Source organism: Dicentrarchus labrax, unplaced genomic scaffold, assembly GCF_905237075.1.
Source record: "Dicentrarchus labrax unplaced genomic scaffold, dlabrax2021, whole genome shotgun sequence".
Taxonomy (NCBI): Eukaryota; Metazoa; Chordata; class Actinopteri; family Moronidae; genus Dicentrarchus; species Dicentrarchus labrax.
Window position 1 is genome coordinate 11,243,481 of NW_026136711.1, and position 23,097 is coordinate 11,266,577.

A 23,097-nucleotide genomic window follows, 5' to 3' on the forward strand; every position below is an offset into this window, starting at 1 on the left:
CTCGCTTAACAGTGTGTTACGAGTAGAAGCATGGCATCTCTGGTAGTGCTGTAATAATTACTAGCCTTCTCCCCTTAGCCTTCCTCTAATCCCAGTTTCGTGCGCTAGTTGTCGTTGTCTGTGTCAGCCTTACACACAACAAATCTCTCAGTAGTTAGGAGGATTGGATGGATTTGCAATCTACTTTATATATAAACAATTTTATTTTATTTTATTTTATTTTATTTTCGGGGACTTATTCATCATTCCTTTGGAAATTGATCACAACCACACTCTACGTGCTGCCATTCATTCAAAACAAGGCTTTGTATCTGACTCATATTGCTGCATTCTTTGTTGAATGAGAAAACACTGCAGTGGCTTCTTCAGCAGCAGAGAGTGAGTTTGAGAAAGCACTCACTCTTGTACACTCTACTTCCTTCCCACTTCCTTCTGTCTTCCTGTGCCATCACTCTCTCACAGTCACACACGGAGCCCCTCTATGATGAATCACTTGCAGCGACACAGGCTTAACCTTGCACTTTACAAGAATCACAAGGCAAATTACAGCCTCCTCTTACAACAGCTTTTAAAGGGGAGGTAAGACTGCAGGATCTGGACACATACTGTACAAGAGTCGCAGTTCTATAGTCTATATATATATATACATATTATGCCCTCTATGACTGGCAGGCTGCCCTTTATACACCTGCTGAACACCATACCATTATTTTTCTGCTCCAGAGTGGGGACACAAAAAGCACAGCCTTAATTACACAGGACAGCACACAGGAATGTCTGGTAACAGCTATATATGTGTTTTACAAAGCCTGTGAACAGCTGCTCAGAGACTGCGCATTACAGCCTAAAGAAGCAAGACAGCAACATGCAGTGGCTGCTTTTTGTATATTGTTTGCAATACAATTGTCCACTATGTTCCTATGACTGTACCTGTCTTTAGTGTCTTCTTTAACCCTGCCAGCACCAACAGCAACATCTTCCATGTCCCTTCCACAGAGGGAATGGTCATGTAACAGCGATAACCAAAGACCTTCTATTTAAACAGGTTATTTAAGCAGCTTTTTGTTGCATTTTGTCTGTTTAACCTGCAAGTCATGAAGACATTGTGAATATGAGACTCTGTGGTTTTCTTGCATGTATTATTAACCTGATTCAAGCTAGTAGATAAGCTGACGCTGCTACTAGTGCTTGAATGGTAATTGTGGGTTGACTTGGCTCGCCAGGGGGAGAGGTTTCATTTCCTGCATTTAAAATTTGCTGTATGGAGATTTTGGGCATATGATTTAAATTATTATGTTCATGACCTGTGCTCATTTACAAGTCTGACGCTCTTTCCAAAATTAAAATAAGTACTGTGTAGTGTTCTACATAATGCATGTAATTATCTTTACAATGGCTTGATGACACAAATAACTAAGAAATAGCCAAAAAGCAATACAATTGATTAAATACCTAAGAAGTTAAGTTTGTCAAGTCAGCAGAAGCAGGACAAAACGATCACAGTGACAAATGAATCCTGCTGAAACTTCAAATTGTATGTTTAGAAATGCAGTCCACCCACAAATGAATGGCCACTGCTGACCTCCAATATGGCTGCCTGAGGGTGCTTCAGTGTGGCTTGGACAGTCTATAAATACAGTATACTACTCTTCAGGTAAGATGGCTCACAAGTGCTTTCCCTATGGAGAGAGTGTGTGCGAACAAATGCCAGCTTGTTTTTGCTAAAACAGCGACAGACAATCCATCCTGAGGGAGAGAATAGTGTATGTGTAGACATCAGCGCATGCCTGAAAGAACACATGCATGTGTGCATTACAGTGTGAATACACATACTCCACTGTACTATGAACATTTGTGTCCTTTCCTATTTGTAAAGGATACAGCTACTCTTTCTAAGTTTAGCCCAATAAATGTCTCTGCTGTCAAAACTCCTGTACCTTTATGTCACTTTCAGTCCGATGCAGGACAATGTTGGCCTGATTGTGGTGAATTGCAACATAAGATGTACATTTTGAATCCCCTATTTCCGATGCAGCTCAGAAAATGTATGATGAAGGCAGGGTCAGGTAGGGTGTGAGACTGGGTTAATGCATGAGTCTAACCAGCTCCAACCTGAGACATTATATCTACAGATGTATACAAATGTTTGAGAAATAGATATGGAATATTCATGCATAGCTACAATACAAAGTAAAAAAAATCATTGTGGTATGTGCAAAAATTGGCAGTACTTAATAATGCCCCCTTTAGCAGATATCACAACTTACAAACGTGTTTTGTATCCAGCAAAAAGTCAAAAAATCAATTCTTGTATTTGGGATTTTGTCCCATTCTAGTTTTCTAGTCCTGTAACATTCTTGGGTTGTCTTGCATTCACAGCTCTTTTAAGATCCATCCACAGATTTTCAATGATTGAATTAGGTCAGGGGACTGAGAGGGCCATTCCAAAACCTTCAGCTTGTGTCTCTTGAGGTAGTCCGTAGTGGATTTCAAGATATGTTTAGGATCATTATCATGTTGTAGACGCCTCCCTCTCTTCAGCTCCAGCTTTTTTATAGATGGTGTGATATTTGATTCCTGAATTTCCTTCCCTCCACCTCTTTGCCACTGGCTGCAACAAAACCCTGCTACATAGCCTGCCAGAGGGGGTGATACTAAGTACTGACAATTTAGCCCAAACTTTTGCACATGCCACAATGATTACATATATGTATTTAATGTGTAACATGGAATTTGTAACTTTGCATTAATGTTAGCTGAAAATTCTGTCTTACATCCATGTCCTAGAAAGGCTGTGTTTACATTTTTTCAATTCAAAAATCACCAAAAAATTTTATTTGTCAAGGGGTGCCTAAAATTTGCATACAACTGCTAAAAAACCTGGTTACTGTAAGTCTGCCAGACAATGCTGAACAAAACCTAGACATGTCAACAAATGCACATGCGCTTCCACATTGGGTGTGTGTGTATACTGTAAACAATTAAAAATGTGTCAGAGGTCATACAGATGCCAAAACAATGGTAAACAATTCCCAATGCAGAAGTTTAAACTTGAATACAAAGTGGATCATTTGTTCCACAGAAATGTTGAAACAACCACTAATTGCCCCTTTTCTTGTTTAATCCGCAATTTACTTATTCCGATTAGAATATTTCAGACTTTGGCACCATCCAGTGGTAGTATTGAAAAATACTACACTGATGAATGGGCTGAAAGCAACACATAAACTGCCCCAATTTTTACTTATATATAAGTATATATACTTAATATGTTATATTTATGTTGTAGTGTTACAAAACATAGCTTTGGGTTGCCAAAGCATCAGTATTTGACCAATGTGGAATGAGACTCAGAATGACTGACCCCACCTTTAAGGTTATCGGCAGACATAAAACAACATGTGAATTCCTCTTGACTCCAAAAAACTGGTCTCTTGTTTAGCTTCTCCTCTACAACACTGAAGCCTTTGCATGCCAATCTCATTAGCTTTCAGCTCCTCTGTGCTGCTTCAGTGGACAGAAACTTTAATTGCCACACATAAAATCGACATTACATGAAATATTATCATCTAAAGGCAGGGATAAATAAAGCCGGCTCGGTTTTAATGTCGAGCTCACACTAATTGAAAGTCCCCTCAGAGTGCTGACTGTGAAATTGATAGCGCAAAAGAGACTCAAATTATGAGCAGTAAATTCAAGAAAGCCCATTAATGAAACTGACAGGAGGAGACTGTAAATTGATGACATTTGAAAGCAAACAATACTACACCACGGTAAATGCCTCCCCATTGTGGGATGAACTATTTCCTGCGGCGAACTTGAGGGAAATGGTGTTGGACTGTAACTGAACCGCAGCAGAAGGCAACCTTAGGCTATACTAATCTAACTCCATATCATCCAACATGTACGCGCTAGCTCACATTCTAACATTTCTGTATCACATCTGGTATTACATAATTGTCTTGTTAGACACAGCATTAGACTCAGTGTACTATAAAGTCTCCTACATTTCATGAGTCCCTGTTCAAGTGTGTGTGGAGGGCACTAAGAGTGCAGATGCATATTCTAGGTTTTTAGATTTCCAGATGACAATCACATAACACTGTCCCTGCTGCCCGCTTTTACCCCAGAGAACGAGCACTTGGGTATACTGTAAGAGATTTAGGATCACCAGCTATCTGCAATAATATAAGCATTTCTTTTTTTGATTGATATCTTTTGGTGTTGGAAAGATGAATGGAGAAAGTCCTGCTAGTTCTCTGCGCAGTCAGGATCTCTGTCTTTCCCTCATACTCTTGGGTTCTTGAGTCCTCACCTGCAACGACAGCCACCTCTGACTCTAATCTCATCCCCTCCCTGAATCTGCTTTCACCAGTCTCAGCTGTGATAGCCCAGGAAGGAGAAAACCAAGAATGTCAGTGCTTTATGAGCTCCAGTAGCTGCACCTGCATTGCAAATGTTTCAACTCAAGTGAAAAATATGTCCCACAGCTTCCTGAATCTGCTTGATAAACGACACAAGAGGAAAATGCAGAGAGACTGGAGGAAAATAAAAGAAATAACTGAAGTTCTGGTTAGCTCTGAGATCAGTCAGACTAAGCTTACAGTTAACATCTATATTGATTTACACAAATGGTGCAGCCCTGGGGGAAGACCCCCCACCAACTTCTGAAAAACATGAAGTTGTTCCCCGCAGTAAATTATTTCTCGGGAAATTATGTAATTGAATACATATATATAATAGAAGCCGACTCCACTTTGGAAACAATTTATACATAGTACAACACATTTGGAAGGTTTCATGTCCCCCCTGTGTATCCTAATTGGTCTGAACCGAACTGCTTGTTCAGTCAGTGAGTGGTCAGTCAATATACATAATCAAAATACATGTGTTTATTTATTTTGAGCTACTTAAAAAAGTAATTAAAAAATAATGTGTAGTGTATAAGTGTGTACATGCAATTGTTATACTGTAACATTTAAAGGATTTGTACAACTGTGTGTTTGGTGAAAGGCTTAAATGGAACAATTTTGTTTGGTATTTTGTTGTTTGGTTTTTACAGAAGTGATGCTGGTCATGCTACTCATCATGTAGTTCAGATATTGATGTGGATCCCCCGTATATTGTAATAAGATCTGCACTCTTGAGTGCAGCAGTCCAATTCGCACAAATAACACAAAGCGGAAATTCATTTTGCTTTCTGTCTGAACTAGACACTGGAGGGACATTCAGTAGGATTCATCCTCTTGGAACACTGAATGTTTGTAGAAAATTTGATGCTAACCGATTAAAGGACCAGTGAGTATGATTTAGTGGCATCTAGCAGTAAAGTTTCAGATTACAACTAACTGAGAACCACTTGTGTCTGTATTTGACGACCTGAACTGGCTGTGAAGTGTGTAATAGAAACTACAGTGGCTGCAAAACTCATGTTGATAGGTGTTTTGTCTGTTCTGGGCTGCTGTAGAAACATGGAGGTTGAACATGTCGGGCTCCGTAAAAGAGGACCCGCTCTCTCTGTAGATAAAATGTCTCAAAGATGATTATACACTAATGAAAGCATACCTATGGATATGATATTCCATTTCTGCCAATAGAGCCTCCTAAATGTTACACACTGGACCTTTAAAGTAGATGTTTAGATATTTAAGTGCACAAAAAAAAAAAATCGGACCTGGTGGTGGTGCTCAATGAACAGTCAGGGGAACAAGTCATTAGCAGTCATCTTCTGAGAACCATGAATGCCTGTACAAAATGTCATTCACAGATTTCATCAACTGAATATAGTCGAGATATTTCAGTTTGGACTCTAATATGACAACAAAGTCTTTCCAGCAACATGTCCTTGTGCTCTCATACAGTCTGTTGTGTTTACCATCTTCTGTGTAGAGTAAATAGATTGTGTCTAATGCTCTCATTAGTTTCCACTGTATGTCCGCGTAGCATTTCGTGCTAGCTCCATTTTTTATTCTCTCTTCTCATTCAGTTTGAACAGCTCTATTCTCCACCGGGGAGAGAAGGCTTCTTATATCATCGTCTCACTGAACTGAAAATAGGAAGTTCAGAGCATGAAAATGCCTTTGACAGGGGGGGGGGCTGACGCTGCGGCTGCTGCAACAGGAGCCTGATGTTTAAAACAAGGCAGTTCTGGAGGGTTTTGTCTGAAGTCCAGCACAACTGAAACCGAATGCGCTGGGAAGAATACATTGCTCAAAGGCAATGCATGCGTGATGAAGATGTGGGTATCTGCTTGGTTTAGATTCATTCCATGTGATGTCTTTTTGCTAATGAAATAGCCTCAATCTACAGGGAGTGGGGCAGTGCAAAGGCTGCACTTTTTAGCAAAATACTTCAAAATATGTTGTGTAAGAGATCAAATGATGCTGAAATATATAAAACATATACATAAGAAAAAGCCAGCTAGAATAATATACAATTGTGGGATTTATAAATCCAGGTCAAGTCAGTAATATCAGGGATAAAGGGACTGAGCAGCACAGATCTGCTGTCTGCCCTGTGACGAACTGCCAGAACTCGAGCCCCGGTGGGGTAGTTTTTGATATTCTGCTAAAAGAGTGAGTCAGCAGAAACAGGAACACTGCAGTGGAAGGTTTAAGGTTTTTGTGCAAAGGCAGAACAAACTATGTATGAAATCAACCCGTCTCACTCCAAAGCTGGAAATCAACATCAAATCAGTACAATACAGTGCAACATATGAAAACCAGTTGGGAGGTAATGATTCAATCTTGTACACGGGCCTCCACATTGTTCACAAGTTAAGCAGTTTTAGACATTGTTAGTTCTCTATATCTTGAAAGCCGTCTGCATGTTCATTTAAATTCTCTTTTATTCTGAGAGAGAAAATAAAACTCAACAGCATGAAGAGACTTCACGGCCAGGGCACCATGCCGCTGCTTGTTAGAAGTGTGTTACGAGGTTCTTGGAGGGGATAGAAACTGATGGGTTGGACTGCTGCAGAGCTGTTGTTGTCTGAGGGCTTGGTGTGAAATCAAAGAGAAGTTTCTCTCTAACGCTTGCTTCTTTGGAGAGAAGCCTAGAAAATGGAACAATGATATTGTATCCGTTCGTGTTAGTTAATGTGATGCTTGTCTCAACTCTTTCTGCGGTTTTATTTTGTGCTGCAGTAAGGATGAAGAGCTAATGCACAGTTGTTGTAATGAGATATTAAATACCTTCAGGACAGTCATGTCTTTTATTAATCCAACTTATTTACCACTTCCTAAGTGTCTAAGCTGTGCGAGTGCATGTACATGTATTGTGTATGTGTGCACTTACATGTGTATTCCATCCTACTGTATATACAGGTCAAGACTGGAGGTTTTAATTCAGTCATAAACCATTACAGTAAATGCTCGCATAAAGCCTCAGGTGGGCAAAATGCATTATACATATGTGTAACATTGTGTGTGTGTGTGTGTGTGTGTGTGTAGGTGTAGGTGTGTGTGTGTGTGTGGTGTGTCAGTGTGTTTTCGATTCCAGATTTCTCTCCAAATCTACGGTATTTGGGCTCAGGGTCGGTCATCAGAGCACACTATGTTTGAGTGAAAGTGCTTTTATTTCAGAGACAAAAAGAGCAGGACAGGGACAGAAATTCTGGCAGCAACCAGAGTTCACACTGAATTGTTGGCCAAACAAAACAAACAATGGGACTAAATACTTGATAGGTTTCATTTGCTAGTGTGTTATAATAACCTGCTCCAAATATGATGATATACAAGTACCACTGGTTTAAAAGAAGCTCATAGACCACAGTAGTAAGCCATACTGTTGTTTGTTGTTCTTTATGCCTTATTTTTAATGTGGATTAGCAGGTATGCGTTGCAAATAGTGTTAATTTTGTCAGCTTTTGTTTTAATTTAGTCTTAGTCCTGTGTCAAATGGTTTTAGTTAAGATTTGGTTGACTAAAGGTCTGGGCATTTTAGTCTTAACTTAGTCACACAAAACGGTAACTATGTAAGTATTAGTATTATATGAAAACTGCTGACATTTTAGTTTTCTTTAGTCATCACATTATATTGAACATTTCAATCTAGTCCAGTCATTTTTTGGTAATTTTAGTCACATAAGTTTTTATCTTATCTGATGAAAAACACAGGTTTAATAATCAACAACACTGCCTACATAAAGTAACCCCACCGTCTTACTAGTTGGTTTAATAAACAGTAGCCTTTTAATTATTATTATTATAATTCATTATAAATTAATCATTAGTCTCATTTAAGCAGCAACAGAGCGTAGTTTGGATTTTTGATAGAACTGCCACTTTCCCATACTCTGTTCATGTTGAGATTCAGTGTGCTTTACAGTCCCTGACCCCACAAGTAAAATCTGGGTCCCTACTACAAACAAACTGTATGGGAAACGTTCATCTACCTGCTACCTGCTTAAAATCTCTCTAGATTTTCTCTTCTGTGCACAGAATCCTTTCATTTATTAAAGGCTTTTGTGTTATTGTATTTATCAAAGGCAAACTCGATGTAGAAAGATAGGGCTGGCAGCAGCAGTAACACATCAGAAGCACTCTCTGTGTGGATAACACGGGCGTGCGGGCTGCAGCAGTTCAGCCAGGCAGCTGTCACGCACATGCCCTGTGGACAAGGGTTTTGTCCCTAAGTCAGAAGGGCAGCAGGTGTCAGCATCTTTATCCGCCTGAGTGCTCACCTGGCTGAACCTCTGTGTGAAGCGTTTAGGTTCAGAGATTCCGCTTTATCGTGTTTTCATTTTCATTGTGCCTAATGAAAAAGCCTACTGCAGGGCTTTTACAGCTAGCGTCAGCCTTTGTGCACTCTGTTAAAGAAATGTTGCAGGAAGCCTAGGTTACCGTATATCGGTATTAAAAAAAAACAAAATATGTAATATCTGACAATTAGTAGTGAGTTGTTTTCCCTTAGTATCTTTGTGGTTAGCTTTAGTGTCTCTTCAGGTTTTGCTTCCCTTGCTGTGATAAAGCAATGCATTTCTTAGCCTCATAGATCACAACTAAAATGGGCCCATATGTTTCTTGCCCAGTGCACAGGTCATGGAAACTCATCTCATCTTTTCTGTCAACAAAACTAAAGAGATTTTTGGTTAAGTTTTTATTTTTTGAACTACATATTAGTCTCGTCTTAATACATCTTGATATAGTCACACTTAGTGTTTAATGACATCAGTGCCACCATGTCATCATCTTGTGTCAGTTTTCGTTTACAAAATTAACACTAATTGCACTATACTAATGCTTTATATTCAAATTAGAATATAATACATTCATGAGATCACATGCCCCATTGCTGCACTTGTCAGTGGTAAGGCAAATTGTTGTGGATGAGAATGTGTTTTGTCTGAGTCCACATCCAGGAAATTCTCTTGCTTTAATTCTAAAGGAATAATCAGTCATGTTTTAACTCCTCATTACACCAAGTGTCAATACATGTGTATCTGGGGGTTGCAATCATTGTTGATCAATTAAAGTCCTTATATTGCTACTCAAAGGTAGCAGAGAGGTCCCTTGTTTAAAAAAATCTTTCAAGTTGTTTTGGTAGAAACACTTCACAGCCTCCAGGTTTCAGTATATCACTCATTTATTTTTCATGGTTGAATAGGTCAGTCTTGACTGACACAATCAAACTTTGGAGTCAACATATTTTAAATACTGGCAAACATGAACAAGACAGTAAGTAAGTGTTTAAGAATGAATGCAGAAATAGCTTATTACCAGTCAATGATATTTAAAATCAGATCATATTAATTAGTTAAAGAAAATGAGTGGGCGTGGTTCAACAACAATGTGCTATGTATGAGTGTGTATAGCTCCACAATGTTAACAATGTACAATTATTAACAACAATGGATATAATCACCTCAATTTAAGGTAAACAAAAACTGAAACTAAAAATACTGGTGCTTGATTGTCACTGAAATTAACATCAGGACACTTGGAAATACAATTACATTTGACTGAAATAAACATTATCTTGATCATTATATCTCTCTAGATTTCTTTTTTGATTAGGCCCTCAATGCTTTTACTTTTAGCTGAGCACACATTGATAGAGCTGATTAATCAGGCATGTTTACAAGATTATGTAAATCAGCTAACTTTAAAATTTACTGCTTCACCTGAAATTCAAAACGCCCAGTGAGGGTTATCATTACATTTCAAAATGGTCTTTTAAAACTGAATGAAAGCAAAACCTAAACAGCAATAAGTTTCAAAAGAGTAAAGAGTAATTTTTAGAAGTCAGGAAAAATAACAATACTAAGATAAAAAAAAATTAACAAAAGTCAGAAAACTAAAAAGGCTTTATAATAAGCGAAGGTCGTACCGCTGCGGCTGTTGATAAAAAACAGCAAATTTTAAGGCAATGAAAACACAACGGTTCTTATTTTCAGGTGATTATACACTAAAGAAAACATACCTTATATTCCATTTCTGCCAATAGATCTTCCAAAATGTTACATACTGGACCTACACTTAAAAGTTTTAAAGGTTTATCAGTATGCATGTGTTGCAGGATTTGTAATAACTATCCAAAGTACTGTACCTTCATCTGACAGCATCACCCTCCCCTGGCACAACTGTGAGCTGAGTAAAGGAAAGCATCACATTTTCATATGCTTTTGAGTGTATTTGTGTGTGTGCGTTGGGGGGTGGGGGTCATATCACAGATATACAGAATATTTTCAGGATGGCGCTTGTGTGTCATGCTGCTACACAGAAACACACAATACTGGGTATGTTTTAATTGAATTAATAAAAGTTGATAAGAGTGTTCCACCGCGACAGTCACAAAATATGACCGGTGGGCTTGGGTAGCCATGTGCAAATGAGCCATCGGTAAATTGCTGCAAAGTCATTAATTAGATCAGACACAACTTGACAGATGCCCTGCAGATAGAAAGCTACAGGCATAAATATGCAGGATGTTTGCAGAGGTCTTTCATACACTGTCATATCCTGATGATTTCAGACGTGCAGTGAGAGCAGGTTAATTCACTGATTGTGTCACATTTGAGAATAATAACTCCCAACATGTTTGTGCATCTCTTATAAAGCTGTGGCTGCAGCTTCTGCAGCATTAATAACCTCACCAGTGCAGTCCTTGAAATTGGGATATTATGATGATTTTTGTCCAGAAATATATAAAAGGTTACTGAGCTCTAGTTTCCACCATGCATTTTACACAGAAAACTGGAGTATCTTAATATGTACTTTAAGTCAGTTCTGCAATATCCTCCACAGCCTCATCATATTTACAAGCTATTATCTCTGGGGGAGAAAACCCAGCAGGATGAAGGATGCGTAATCTCTCTTGACAGAATGTTCATGAAAATTAGGATCGTGTCACTGCTGTGTGCTTTTTGGATTCTTAGTAAGAAAAGGCAGCTTGCACTGAATTTCTAGCTGCTTTACAAATTACAGCAGAGTGGAGCAGCTGCATGTCTCACTGTGTGCAGGTCAACAGATGTTGGAGACACTGCTGAATGGCTTGTAGAAAATTCAAGTCATATTAGCAGACCGAATAACACTGCAGCGGCTTCAGAGTTTCAAATTAGTGTAAATGCAAGGTAACATCCCTGTCTCCATGGTTACACAGTGGTCACACGGGTGAAACAGCAGAAGAGGACCGCCTCTATCTGTAAGAGATGACATATTCTTAGTGTAGAAAGAAGTTTTCCTGCTGTGAGGACACGCTCTCGCTCGTCAGACTGGGGTGAGTACATGTGTTGCAGCCTACTGCAAGCACAGCCCCAGTGAGGGATGGTGAGCTGTCCTGCATATGGCCTCGACAGTCCCGATGGAATCACAGCATCGCCTGCCCACCAGTCCAACCAACCTGCTCCTCAGCACAGCCAAGCAAACCCATTCCCCATGCTGGCTACATTTCCTGTTGTACACACGCAAACACCAAGCTGCCCCAAAAACGTCATCTTGTTTGCATTTCAGCCAATGCTTAAATTGTTCTAGGCATTCATGCATGTTTCACACCCACAGTGTGATCACATTTGTCCTTCTCAAAGGGAAAGAGAGCATGGTAGAGAGCGTGATCCAAAACTTTACCGGTCCTGTGCTGCCCTCCAGCTCAGCTCCACTTACTGTACTGTATGTAGCAAAGGAAATTGTTTAATAAATCCATGCAGTATGCAGTTTCCTTTTTTATACTTTAGTTTTATTTGGAGATGAAGCGTTATCAAGTGAGAGCCAGAAGAACTTACTTTTAGGACTAAACATTTTGTGGGAAATCACGCCTAAAATCAGGAAAGCAGGAGAAAGAGAGAGAGGCAAAAAGGGAGCTAAAGTCTGCTTCCCAACTATTTTATATCCACTCAGCAAAGATTCAGGGAGGACGTGTAAATCATGCACACCCCTTCACCAGACTATCATCTGATCCCAAAAAACACCAATGATTTTCACTACATCAAACACCGTTGCCAACACCTCAATTATATCTGCAGTCTGTTGCTTCCATATAAAAAATGGCTTTTTTGCCTTACATGTTCATGGCCATTTTCATACCAATTTCATACAATATTATCACATACCTTCATTTTGTACATGGTTCCGTTACATACATTTGATATATGGTATATAGATTATATAGAATATTTAGAGCCTTAAGTACAGTGTCACAGAGCTGCTAGAATGCCTTTTGTTTCTAAACATCTACAATTTCATGACAACTGGAAAAACTCTTCCAATAAAGATACAAATTAGATCTTGAGGTTACAGTGTCATGGTTTCCAAGGTCGAGAAAGAATTTTGAACCTCTATATAAACATTATATGTTCTTACACAAAGCATATAATAGTACATTTGAGAACATATATTGTATAATTATTGTTCTTCTAGTTCCTTATTAATCCAACATAGTTGCTGTAATTATGCATCTATGTTGGGTCCTATTAAACTGATATTTGTACGTGGCTCTGTTCTAGTTTTATCTGCATGACGACAGTGTTCCTGGCAGAAATAACATGAAACTGTTCGGGCACAATAAAGCCAGTCTGAACGGACTGACTCATTTAAACCCATGCTGCATGGAAGCAAATAAATGTCCTCAGCACAAATGGGTGCTGGGAAATTGGAGCTGTAACACTGAAAGCCCATGGGATCGGTCTTCTGAAGCATGCTTTGCCTTTCTCAAATAAGTTAATGTGGCTAGAAGACCAGGCTAACCATTCTACAAAAACCTCCTATCCACCACAAAGCTGGACTTCTTTTCGTCCCACGTGAATGAAAAAAGCCTTTCTCCAGTCAATAGTAGCAGTCTGTACCTAAATATACTTTCCTCTGTTTTCTTGCTTTGTCTAGGCAGTGATACAGTTAATCGGCTCTTGGTGTGTTTGGTGTGCTCCATGAGAAGGGAACGAGAGAGAGAGAGAGAGAGAGAGAGAGGCTGACGTACCACGCTGAGAGAACAAGCAGGGAGGAGTGGCAAGGAGCCAGGTGACTCAGAACATGTGACGGGGGGTCAGTGCGGTGGGAGGTGGTGAGATGAATGACTGAGGTGTGAATCCTTGTCGCTAATGGAGGCATCCACCTCCACCAAGCTCTCTTCCTGAAGTATGTGATTAGCTCATCTCCAGCCTTGTGTTCAGCTATGTTCCTACAGCCTTTGAGCCCGGTGTTTAAATACTCCTCCTTGAATTTGTGCTTAGAATAAAATCTCTAGCCTATTTATTCCAATATATATGGTTGTCAGGCAAAAGCTGCTGCATTTGTTTATGCAACTTGAAAAACCGATGAGGTAAACACAGCACCACAAAGGCTGCTACAAGTAATATCTACCAAGATGAAATGTTTTTTTTCAGTTTTTAATACACTGTCTTGATGTAAGACAGCTTGGCCATTTTGCTTTATGTAAAATCTGAAACGCTCCCTCTTCACACTTCACTGGCTAATCTGACCATTCTCTGCGCCTGTTGTTGGTTGCCTTGGTTACAAAGTCCTTCAGTGTGGCATCATAGTACAGTACCGTTTCTGCTCAATGCAGAGAAAAGCATAATTTGCTTTGGAGGGGGGTGTATGTTGTATGCTGCATACTACTAAATTTAGAAGATTTTTTTCCCTCCTTCGTCTTTTGGAGGTCTAAGTGGACCTGTTTATGTCTTCAAACAGCAAATACTGATCAAATATTCATGTGCATTACCACATGGATCAGTGCTACTATTGTGTCTTTCACGCAAGAGGAGTAGGAACAGTTGCTTTGAATGAATTTTATTGGATCTGCTCATTAATGTCTACCACCTGTTCCCTCAGCCCAGTTTCACTCCCCCTTATCTGTTGAGAAAGATTTTGCAAAGTGGATCTCATTCAACGTGAAATTGCTGCGTCTCATTAAAGCACACTTTAGTCTAATTAGTGAAGCACCCTAAGGTGATAAACATAAACTTATTTCTGGTTCTTATAAACAATATCCTCCCCAAATATCTGCCCACTATCACAACACATACAGTACAAGGACAGACATAGTGAGAATGTGCACACTTTACTGTACTACTACACACTTTTAAGCTGGGGTTCTTTCCAGGCTAACAGGACTCAGGTGTTGGACAGACCGAGGCAACAAAAGGATACAACCTCCTGTTCAGAAAGCTCTACATACATAGTTCAAGTACAAGTTCCCTTCAAGAGACAATGATTGATATTTTTATAACAAGGTATCAAATGACAATGTGAAAAGTGTTGCTCGTAGTGATGAACTTAAAGAGAATTACCACGCGAATCTGCAGCTCCCCTCGGCTTTACAGAGCTTGATAGTGAGTTTCAGCCAGTTGTTTAGCTGTCTGGCCCAAACCTTCACTGTTTTGGTTCACTCTCACTGCTCTAATTGCATCTAAAGGCTCTAAAAATCCTCTGTACACTATCTGCTCAGCACCACACAGCAGATACACAAAGTTAGCAACAAGCTAGTGAACATATTTGTGTTCTTAGCAGCTAAGGAGCCAGATATTTCCCTCAGGAGGCAGTAGAGACCAAAAACAGAGCTAAAGAGAGTGAATATTGGTTTTACATTTATTGGGCGGCCAGAAACCTGATTACAAATGAAGGATCATGTTGCTCCGTATCTGCTAGATGTGTAACTGTGTAACAAACAAGCAACAGCTTGCTGACAAGTTTGCTATATTAACTTAAAAGGTGATGATATATCAATGTTGTGAACCTCTTTCTGCTGCACACAAGTAGCCAAAAAATTTGTTATTGCAGGTTCAATGCTCTGTTATACTAAGGCAATAAAGACACTGGCAGATGCCTATAAAGGCTCTTTGTTGCGCACTTTAAACCACAATTAAACCATTAAATCTTTTTTTTCAATTGCAAATTACTCATTTGTAATATGCAACGCAAGTGATCGAGCCCGCTGGGCACATATGATTAATTTGTGTTGTTTAGACAAAAGAAATCTCTCCTTTTTTTGCTCCCGCTGGTGACTCAGACCTCCTTTAACATTTCGAATTTAATTGCATACTGTCTGTAAGTTGCCTGCTCTATTACCAAGCCCTTTCCTCCTCTTCTTGTTTAGCCAGAAGCCAAAACGGCACCTTTCAAAACTGCCAACTAACAAAGCTGAGCTTGTCATCATTCTTGAACTCCCGCTCAAAACCTGAAAACATACAGATCATAAATCCTGTTCAACCTCCAATATGCTTCTCTATCATGGTGTCTAAAAAGAGTATTACTGCAGGCCAATGCCAGAGCATCATTAAGTACCGATTCAAGGGTCAACTCAAAGCACATCTCTACCCGTGTCACCACAGTGACAAACTGCCAGAGCATGAGGGAGAAGCATCGATTGTAGTCATGCAACTGCTGGTTGTCTTCAAGCTCTGTCATGCAACTTTAATGAAAATAGATTTCCCCTGTCCTTCACCTGTGCAACATGCAGTAGAGACCAGTATAACATGTAGAGGAGACAATATTAAAAGGGACCAGGAATGTAATAACAGGACTGACACATGAAACATGACAAACACAACCTGGAATGGATTTTTTTTCTCAGAAAATAATAAAAATGTATGCATTACGTGTAGTAGTTTGAGTGTTCAGCTTGTAATATAATATGTCTCTGGGAATTTTGCATAGAGCCGAACCATGCTGCGGACTTGAGTCGATACATAAAATGTCACCTGAGAAAATCCCTTGCGCGCTCAAATATCATGGAAACTGCCGTGTATTTCTTTAGAACACAGTCAGCAAACACCACAAGTCAATAATAATACCTTCCATCCATCACAGCCTTTATCACTTCAACCCTTGTTATCTCTACCACTGTTGTGAATGAGAAAATGACAGAGCAGACAGCTGGGGTGACAATCTAAGTGGCAATGACAGCAATCCGCTACATAGGAGGCCCATTACTTCTAATGCACAGTGGAAAGGAGAGGATGTGCCAGATCAAGACCGTGGTAACGTCACTGCATGCCTTTGCATAAGCGATGAAAATGTCTACAGTGGCAGCATGAATCAATGTTGAGGTGAAATATTAATCCACTTCCATTTAAAATTCCCCTTCAAATTTTCTATTTGTGGGTGCTAGGCAGGGTGGCTCTTTGAAGCTGCATGGTGCCACAAGTAACCCTTTCACTAAAGATGGGGTTTGAGGGCAGAAAACACTCCTTCTGTTGGAGCTTTTTGGTGGACACTTGCACTGTCTCAATCATGATTGATGACATTGATTAAATCAGTCTTGCCATATATTTTTTTTAGTGACACTAATTGTTTCCTACTCATAAACAGTACAGGCAGTGCAACATGTCATTAAAACATAACTGCTGTTATATGCTCCCTCTGACACAACCCATAATGACTGATGGCAGAGTCATTGTCAGCAAACAGATCCTAGATGCCTGCAACAAGAAGAAACCAGCCAGGACAGAATGGCACAGATGAGACTGAGGAATCCACAGCTGGCCATCCCATAGAGGATATTCACTGACGTTAATGTTTTCATAACACTACTTCCCTCACCAACACTGAAAAACAAACTTCATAAGTCTGCAATGAACCTGAAGAGCGTCAGTATCAAGACGGAAACATCTTAAAAAAGTAAAGAGTGAAAAACTGAAGCAGTGGATAGTCAGTGGTCTTTGCAAATTGAAATGTGGCCAGAAATGCAGTTACTTGATATAGACTGTACAGGTATATATAGCAACTGTATGTAACTCAACAATGGGGATGTACTGTAACATTACACTAAACAAAGTCCAAACGAATATTGACACCTGGTTATTTTACAGCCCTTGAAAACATTGTGTTCTATATCTTGTATGCAGCAATCAAAGTGAAAAAAATAACACCTTAGGTATTGTAAAATGAGATTGTAGATTACTTTATTATTCTTCTCAGGTTTATTGAAAGCATTTGCATATGTTAATTAATGGTAACAACATATACATATATTTGTATTCTGTCTGTAATTTAGAGAAGCAACGACATAATATGGCGTGCCTTGCCTGAAATGTTACTGGTTAGAATTGAGCAGACAGTAAAGTGGACCAAGTAAGAGGAGACGAAGTTTTCCCTGTGCTCTTGCTTTACCCGTGACCTAAAGGTAGTTTTAATGTAGTTACTTTCAGGTTTATAGTTATAACACTAAGAGTAACACACTGTTACAACATTATCTACTAAACACTCAAAAACTCAGCTAATCTGTTTCTTAAGTTCTGTGTACGTAAATATATATTTAAAATATCTGGTTTTCTGTCACAAATTTCATTCAGAGCGTCATTTGGGTCGTTGACATTACCCAGCCATATTACAGAAGTATTACTTCCGGCTTACTTTGGCCTTTTTGTAAAGACTTTAAAAACCTGAATTGTCTCCAAATCTGTTTGCACAGTTGACTGCACAACAGCTCTTTCTCCATGTTTTTTTTCTGCACGAATGCACAAATGAAGCAGACGCTGACTGTTGGGGGTGTGGGGGGACTGGGACTGACTTCCATGGTTCGATGACATCACATGCATTTTTCTTCAATTGACCAATAGCTTTGCTGAGGCCCAACCTGCTTTTGACCATCCACCAAGGGGAAAAATCATGAGTAAAACATGAAGTTACTAATATTTATAATAAACTACTGTAAGATGTATTAACGGAGAAGGTAACCTGAATGATGGCTTGTGTTGAAGCAGACATTTACTGACACATAATGATTAATAAGTTACTGTCAGAGCACAACGTGCATGGATGAGCTCTTATAAAAAGGATGTTGACAATCAATCAGTAATTTATGCATACACTGTATGTTGAGTGTATTCATTTTTAATGCATCCATCATCTCTGACAAAAATGTGGGCATCTTCTCTTTCATGTTGAGATTAGTAGCTTAATGTCAGATGCTGCATGGCACAGCTGCTTAACGGCTGCTACAGGTATCACTGCAGGATTTATTCACTGTAGTATCCCCCTCATTTTACTCTTGCTCACTTCTCACAGCAGGATATTGATCCACTGTAAATGGAGAGAGCGCATGCACGGCTACAAAAAATAACCCATGTATTGCTGCGGATAGTCCCTGACTTCATGCAGTCACTTATTTTTGCTTGGCTGCTTGAGTCATGTGAGGACAGCAGTTTGATGGCCTGGGTTTGATGGATGGACAGCAGCAGCAGTTAAACTGAAGAATCATCAAATGGAGCTCATTACCTAAAATATTCCACACTCAGTCGGAGATAATGGTGGTAGCAATTAACACATGTAGAACTGAATGTCTACTGAATCTGAATGATTTATTTTGTTGGTTTTCAGTATGTGGTTTGCTCTGCAAAAAACAATATTTAAAGCATCATATTCATATTTGCATGACATCAGACTTATGAAACAGATTACATCTGCAGGCTGTTTGGAAATGTTTTCTAATGAGCAAGCATGTATAACATTATTTCATTTCCTCTGCACTGCAATGTGGCATTTTATATGTTCGGCTGTTGAGTCTGGAAATGATATATAAAATATACTGTTTATGTGGCAAAAATCTATATTTATGAGGTGTACCTTACATGTGGGTTATGTAAAGTCAATACAACAGTCAGCCTCTGCAGTGGCTGAGTATCCACACGCTTTTGATTCCACTCTTCAAAGCGAGAGACTACACTCACAATCCACACACTACAGTTCTCATAAAAAGAGCCAGTCCTATCTTATTACTTTAGATCTAACCCTTTCACACTTGAGGGATGCTGTCTCTGACTTAAGTCATTAAACTCCCTTCTCTTGTATAATACGGGTCCCTCACTCACACTCAAAGGCCTGCTATTCTTATTTTCTCACAACGCCGGTGACAATATAATGAAATACCACGCTGGGAGGATATCTGGCACTCCAATAACATCAGCAGCAGTGCCTCCTCTCAGTGACAATTCCTGTGCTTTAGTGTCAAAATGTGTACTCCACTCTCCACAGAGAAAATGATCCTGCCCTCCCAGGTTGACACATAAAAGTTGGGCAAACAAATAGCAAGATGGACAAACTGCATCCACAGTCTCCACTTGTTAGAACAGTGTGTTTTTGATAAATGGAAAGTAAAGTACATCAGATATTGGATAATCTCTCCGGCCCCCCACATGATATCTTCGCTGCAGTACTACATACCCATTTATGCTCCAATATTGCTGCTCAGTGTGTGTTTTGATCTAGTACAAGTACTCAACACAGTACACTTGACTTGACTTTGTAAGAGCACACATGGTGCATTTAGCTTGTCATGTGGCTCTTGCACAGGAGCATTAGTGAGTAAGTACTCTCAGAGGTCCCATACAAATTTTAATGAGCACAAATAAAGCAAGATGCAATGAAGAGAAAGGATATGTGTAATATCGTAGAGACAAAGGATATCTACACAGTACAATGTGTACTGTTCTGTGTACAGAGAAGCACAGGGTAAGTAAAGGCACAAAGTAATAAAAGCACTGTATATGTAATGGTTTTTGCAGTGCTTTTAGAGAAAGCTGAGATCTGAATGAGCAGACTTCCAGAAATTGATCCCACCACTATTTATACAGCAGCATCTACGCGATTGTGCTCTCAATTATTTATTTCCATTAATTTACAACATCACTGTAACCCTAATTATTTTACCAGTGTTCACCAGCAAATCTTTCTGCAGTTGCATTTTCAAAGCAATCCTCACTCTTCCACATTTCACCATCGTGCCAGCAGCTCACACGGAATCAGGAGCAGATGCAACACAAAGTTCGAGTGGCTCTCCCCAGAGATCTAATTGTGTACAAATTGTGAGGCTATGTGGTAATCTGCTGTGCTTTCCTGTAGCTGCTGCTGCCACAGGGCCACCTGGGGTCCATTGCAGGTCTGGACCTCCTCTGAGACTGAACAAATCATTACATACAGCTCACTGGTGACCCAGTGTGCATCCCTCATCTTAAAGGGCCTTAAGGATGTGACATATGCATGGATGGCATCAACCAATGGTAGAAAAGCTCCAATGGTGGATTCTTTTCCCCTGTGTGGCTCAGCTGGCTTACTGGGCTGCCAGACCTGAATTTATATCTAAGTTGCGGTTTATAATAATGAATGTCAAGAGGCAGATTGAGACTTGATTATTTTTTATTAAATCTTAGAACTAAATGTCAGAGTGAGTGTCTGCTCTCTAATGTTCTTCTGAGGCAGGAAACATGCAAGAGTTTGAAGAGATTAGTTTTAGAGTCTCACAGGCAGTTACAGTAAAAAGTCTTCTCTATTCACTGCATGGGGATGGTGGCAGGAGTTATTCCTTATGAACTTCAGCCTTTGCAGAATGTAAAATACTGATTACGCCATGTTTTCAAAATGCTAATTAATTTTAATGTCTACAAAGGTCACAAGCGCTTGTGTTTTGAATAACAAAAAATTCAATTTTTTCATGTGGTATTTGATGACCATTAACCTGAAAAAGCCTCAATGCTTTTATCTCGTTACGCATTTGAGGGCGAGAAAGACCGAAAGGTATTCATTTTCTGTAAAAAGTAATAAGGTTTCTTGCATTCATGTTTGGATGTCTTGTTATCATCCACTGTGGATCATTATGCCGGAGGCTGTCCTGTTTTAACCCATATTTAACCTCAGCCACCTCTCACAAGAGATGAAAAACCAGCATAGACAATGTCAGAGAGCATTACTGACCTTTGACATGGTAGTGTCTGTATGGTTTTTCACATTAAATGTTTGCCATGTGTGACGGGGTGGGTGGGCTCAACACATGTCACTAAAAATGATCATTACATGTTCGAATGTCTCTCAGTGTTGTGGCATCAGCACCCCACAGAGTTGCAGCATCAGCACTTTACAGAGACGTGTGCCTGTGGAGCCAGTGAAGACTTAAGGCTAGATAGACCAGAATACAACCTGGAATGTAAGACTCCTATTGGCGTAGAAATTCATGACAATAAGGAGGTCTGACGTTTCTATTAATTCTTAATTCACTCCCACATTAATGCCGCTCCTATAAAGTTTTTCAAGTAAAATAAATAGCTCATTTGTGTCTCAATTTTGAGAAATTCTTTCGTGGATATCTTTAAATTAGTTTTGGAAGCAATGTGTAGCAAAAGAGTTCGAAATCTAAACCTAAAAACAGATTTTTCTTTACCCAGATGGTGTAATAATCCATTTAAATTCTTGTTTAAGGCATTAGATCTAGAGGCTAGAGCGTTATTTCATAAAGCCATTGTTCTTAATTGTGTAAAATATTACGTAACAAACTTAAACGGTTGGAGTTAGCGTTATAAATAGACTTACATACATCCATAAAGGAGTAAAAATACCTGAACTCATCGCATGTTGTGCCTTTTCTGCGCATTCAGCTCTAGAGTTCATTGATTCCGAAATCTAAACGGCTATTCAGAAAACATCACAACTTACCCGTACACCAAATTCCGCCTCTAAACGTAGGATCCAGAGACTGTCAAAGTCGAGTTTGTCCTCGGAGAACCCCCCCCTACTCCTAATATACTAAACGTTCCTGTGAAGTTTACAGATATAAAAGTAGTTGTGCATCAGATTCTTGCGCTCCTGCAGTCTGTAGTACTGTACCATCTGTTGTGCCTGTGCGCGTCGATCTCCGCGCGGTGAGGAGGAGAGGACAGGGGAGGGAGGTAGGGAGGGAGGGGAGGTAAGTGTCCAGAGCGCACATTGGATAGGACAGCGCACACGGGAGGAGAGGGGTCAGTGGCAACCTGAGCGAGTTCAAACCTACTCAATAATAACACTTTCTTATAGTTTCATAGAATCGTCAGGCGACGTGCAGCCTGTGTTCGCATATAGTGAAGGATGCACCTCAATGCGCTCACTTACACGCACCATTATAACCTGCAGTCAAATATAGTTAAAACACCCTTTTAGACGGGTGTGAATTTTAAAGTTTCAATTCATGCATTAGTATTTCACAGTAATAAAATGTTGTGACAATCATACCTTAAGAAGAATTACTTCATAGCATGAACATTTGGACATAATGATCATAATAGCCCGCCTACAGTCTCACATTTACTAGTACTTAATTTAGAATGATATAGACTCACTCCATTGTAGCCTGCATCAAGTGATGGATTGACACATAAAATACTACGTGGTTCCTGGCAAGTGCCCTCATTGTTTTCTCACAATGTGCATTTAAATATAAGTTTGACTCAGACAGTTGTAAGAAAGAAACAGTAACACTTAATCAGAACAAAAATGAAGGGAGAGCAAACCAGACACCATACAATTTGGGTCATGGTCGGGCCATGGGCAGTCAGTTACAACCAAGTCCACATTGCCGGTCTGCCTGTGTCTGACCAGTGGTTCTCCTGCTGGTTTAAAAGTGGCTCATAACTGAATGTCCAGTCCTCAAAACAGGAAATTTCATGTCTATCCTTTATTTATTAATGTTTTTTGTCATTCAGACATACATTGAATACATTGCTGTCTTACTTATGTTGATCTGTTTATAAGTTTCAGATAAATGCAGAAATGTGGAATCCATTGAAAAAGCAGTCACCTGTTTTATCTGTACTATTGTCTCAGAGCACGTAGTTCATTGACTACTGGGGTGGCTGAAGAAATCTCACAGATAAATATCTCAAGAACCCACATTTTTTAGATTGGATTTCATTTCCATGAC

General features: G+C 39.5%; 1 protein-coding gene across 1 annotated transcript in view; it reads right to left on the minus strand.

The window, feature by feature from the left end:
• camkvb (CaM kinase-like vesicle-associated b) overlaps nucleotides 1–22,088 on the minus strand; it is a 38,100-nt gene extending 16,012 nt beyond the window's left edge. The window contains exon 1 of the mRNA XM_051415834.1: nucleotides 21,858–22,088. The gene's annotated coding sequence lies outside the window, so the exon portion shown is untranslated. The remainder of the gene's footprint in view (nucleotides 1–21,857) is intronic.
• Between the last annotated feature and the right edge of the window lie 1,009 nt (nucleotides 22,089–23,097).